The sequence below is a fragment of the Gossypium arboreum genome, chromosome 11, assembly GCF_025698485.1.
Source record: "Gossypium arboreum isolate Shixiya-1 chromosome 11, ASM2569848v2, whole genome shotgun sequence".
NCBI classification, from domain to species: Eukaryota; Viridiplantae; Streptophyta; class Magnoliopsida; order Malvales; family Malvaceae; genus Gossypium; species Gossypium arboreum.
Window position 1 is genome coordinate 129,063,122 of NC_069080.1, and position 4,360 is coordinate 129,067,481.

The 4,360-nt window shown below is 37.0% G+C and overlaps 1 non-coding gene across 1 annotated transcript; it reads right to left on the reverse strand.

Moving 5' to 3' along the window:
* Window positions 1-256: 256 nt before the first annotated feature.
* On the reverse strand, window positions 257-363 carry LOC128284710 (small nucleolar RNA R71). The gene has a single exon (XR_008275133.1). It is a non-coding gene; the product is annotated as a small nucleolar RNA R71 (small nucleolar RNA).
* Between the last annotated feature and the right edge of the window lie 3,997 nt (window positions 364-4,360).

The following is a 4,360-nucleotide window of genomic DNA, read 5'->3' on the forward strand; positions in this document are numbered from 1 at the left end:
GATACAACAGTTTGTTCAGTTTGATGGTTTGCAAGATGAGGATCCAAATACTCATTTGGCGAATTTCCTGGAATTCTGTGATACATTTAAAATCAATGGCGTTTCTGAAAATGCTATACGTCTTTGATTGTTTCCCTTTTCATTGAAGAACAAATTTAAACAGTGGTTGAACTCGTTACCACGAGGGTCAATTACTACTTGGGAACAAATGACTGAAAAGTTTTTATTAAAATATTTTTCGCCGGCTAAAACGGCTAAATTAAGTAATGATATCTCTTCTTTTGTGCAGATGGATTTAGAAACACTTGACGATGCATGGGAGAGATACAAGGACCTCTTGAGAAGATGCCCTCACCATGGGTTAGCACTCTGGCTACAGGTTCAAACGTTTCATAATGGCCTGAATCCCTCGACTAGACAAATGGTTGATGCAGCTGCTGGTGGAACTATCAATAATAAAACATCTAAAAAGGCTTACAAATTTATAGAAGAAGTGACACTGAATAATTATCAGTAGCAAGTCATAAGGACAAAGCCAACAAAAGCAGCCGGCATTTTCAACGTCGATTCGGTCACCATGGTCTCAAATCAGGTAGAACTTTTGAATAGAAAAATTGATGGCTTTCTTGGTTCTTCACAAGTTCACCTAGTAATACAATGCGAAGTAAGCGGATGATCGAGCAATTCAGAATACCCACCATATGGCTACAACATAGAGAACGAGCAGCTAAATTATATGGGTAATAATCCTCGATCTCAAAACAATCCATATAGTAACACATACAATACAGGTTGGAGGAACCACCCAAATTTCTCATGGGGAGGCCAAGGAAATCAGAGACCACCTCCAGGCTTCCAACAACCACCCTACCAACAAGAGAAGAAGCCGAACCTTGAAGAGATGCTCACAAAGTTTATATCGGTGTCAAAAACTCATTTTTAGAATACCGAGACAACACTTAAAAATCAACAAGCATAGATCCAATGGCTCGAAACTCAGATTGGACAGCTTGCCAAGTTGACTTCTAAACGACCACAAGGTAGCCTGCAAAGTAACACTGAATCTAACCCTAGGGAGCAACTCAACGCGATTACCAGTCAAGATGAGGAAGAGTTAGTTACACCTGAACCAGAACCAAGGCAAGAAATTGTGATAAGCAAAGGTAAAGGTGAGGTAGGCCACAATGAGCAGAAATCGGTAAGTACAGAATACAAACCTCGTGTGCCATACCCTAATGCGACAAGGAAAGACCGCTCAGATGAACAATTTGGTAAATTCCTTAAGCTTTTAAAGAAATTACATATTAACTTACCATTTATTGAAGCCCTTTCGCAGATGCCGAACGCCGTCAAATTTCTAAAAGAGCTTCTAGCAAATAAATTAAAATTAGATGAAGCGTCGCATGTGAAACTAAACGCAGTTTGCTCAGCCATCCTACAGAATAAGCCACCTAAAAAATTAAAAGATTCAGGGAGTTTTAAATTCCTTGTTTAATTGGTAGTTTAGATGTTAATAATGCGTTAGCTGATTCAGGGGCTAGTATTAATGTCATGCCTTATAAAATGTTTAAGCAACTAGGTCTTGGGAAACCCAAACAAACTAGGATGAGCATTCAATTAGCAGATAAAACTATCAGATTTCCTAGGGGTATTATTGAAGATGTACTCGTTAAAATTGACAAATTTATGTTCCCAGTTGATTTCGTTGTTCTAGATATAGAAGAGGATAGTAACACTCCTTTAACTTTAGGAAGGCCATTTTTAGCAACTGCTAGAACAATTATTGATGTTGGCACAGGTGAACTCACACTTCGTGTGGGAGATGAAACAATCACCCTTCAAGCTTGTAACGCGAATAACACATTGAATATTGAAGGTGATTATTCAGACCGTCACACTAAAATTGACCATATGGTGCAGCCTACTTTGCAGAAAATAAGTTCGAAGAGCCTGCATGAGCCATGTTCAAACAACAACAAAGGACCCATCTATGAAGAACGAAGGCTACAAATCGAAGAGCTAGATGAATGGCGGACACATAAATTTAGAAAACACAATAAACCAAAACCACGCCATGACGAGTTAAATACCTCACCAAATCAACTTAAAGTTGGGGATAAAGCACTACTAGATGCAGCAAATCCTCGCATTTCCACTTCTGAACCGAATGAAGAAATTCCTCTTACGGTACTTAGCTTTTTCCATACGGTACAGTCGAGGTAAGTCATCAAAAATTCGGCACGTTCAAGGTAAACAGTACTCGGCTTAAACCTTATGTAGATGAAATTGATAGCAGGGATGAGGAGTATAAACTTCTCGAGCCACCATGATCACACACCAGAGAGGTAAGTCGAGCTTAGACTATAAATAAGTGCTTCTAAGGAGGTAACCCGAGCACTAATAGTATTAAATTCTAGTTCTTAACATCTAACATACTAACCGAATCATTGAACACAGGCTTTCCAAAACCACACGGCCAGACACATGACCATGCCTTATGCCGTGCTTACACCACGGGGAATGACACGGCCGTGCGATATGGCTGTGTGCAAACAGGGTAAAAAATTTTCCCTAACACGGGATACGATAAGTTGCCACGACCGTGTAACATGACCGTAGGCGAAACTATCAAAACAACACGGGCGTGCGACATGCCCGTGCCCCACACTCGTGGTCGACACTGTTAAAATACCACGGGCGTGCGCATGGGTACACGGGAGTGGGAGAAGCGAACCACATCACACCCGGTCGTGTGACACAATCATGTAGCCATATGGTCTAGACACACGGACATGTCCTCAGGCCATGTGATGATATCTTAAATCGAGACAAACACAGGCTGGACACGAACCACATGGGCGTATGATACAACCGTGCCACTCATAAAAATTAGATTACCCCACTTATATTTTCTTTTACCTTTATTTTTATTTTTATTTATTTGAAGTCTCATTTATTTTTAAACTCGGCTTATCTTTATGATTATTATCAGATTATTCCCTTAATAATCCTTTCATCCCTCAGCATCACGCTTGCCCTCCAGCTTTATTTTCAATACTCGCTCTCCATAACTCCTATTCAAGGAATCCATCCATAAACCAGGAAGTTTCACTTCTCTCCTTATCTTATGGTCATATATTTATTTTTCAATTTATCTTTGTATATTGAGGCAATGTACATCTTTAGTGTGGGGGGTTATTTATATTTATATCAGAAAAATCGCTAAATTTTGTCTTATTCTCATGCGATCTTCTCATATCATTATTAGAATGAATTTTGATTAGTTTATAATGCTTATTAATATATCTTGAATTAAAACATATGCATTCATGCATTGATTGTTTAAACTTTAAGATATTAGAGAATCAAGCATGATAAGTTGATTTTTGAGAATTAGATATTTTAGGTTGTTTTCCCAAAGTTGAGGTATTATCTTGAGTTGAAATTCATAGGTTTAAACATAAAAAAGCCATAATTTTTGTGAGATTTTGAGCCTTTAGAGCATCTATTATTTACTTCATGCTCACTTTTATTATTGCTTTGAGTGCGTCGATATCGAACTGTTATTCTAGAACTTGCTTGATTAAGCATGTCAAAACCACACCATTTGATTTGATATGTCAAAAGGATAAAGGCACCTAAGTATAACCCACTCACTCCATAAAAAGCCTACATTCACAAATAACCCTTAGTGAACCCCCTTGAGCCTAACAAGTCATTCCTTGATGTATCCCCAATATTAACCCATAACTCATTATTGTTGAAATCCCCTCAATTAATTTTATCCCTATTTTTGTCAAGATTTGATTTGAATAAATTGCTTAACTATGTTCTATTTAGCCTATGTTATTTAACTTGTTCCTAAAAAAAAATACATTCATATTTATATATTAGTAGTAATTTGGTTTTTTTTATGAGCTTAAATTTTGTAATTTCATATTCTATGAAGAAAAGCTCAAATCTAGTATCTTTTAATTAGGAATATAGTTTATCATTTTCAGTAATTTTTCTAGTTAGGTAATTTTTCAATTCAATCTCGATTCTAACCTTTTCTTTCAGCTTGTGACAACACCCCCTAACCAAAGCCACGTTACAACCCTTTAAAGACCTTTTGATTGATGTATCATCTCAATATATAGTGGTGGAGATTTGATTTTCATGCAAGCCTATGGTAATAACTTTTCATATTGACTAATGAGTGCTTATTTTGTTATCCTTAAACACCTCGAGTGATTTGAGCAAATCCTTAGTGACGATGTTAAACATTGTGATATTTTGAATCAAAGGTAATCACTTAAATGAAGAGGAACACCTATATTTTCGTGATAAAATGCTCAACTTGGAATGTTTGAAACTTTGA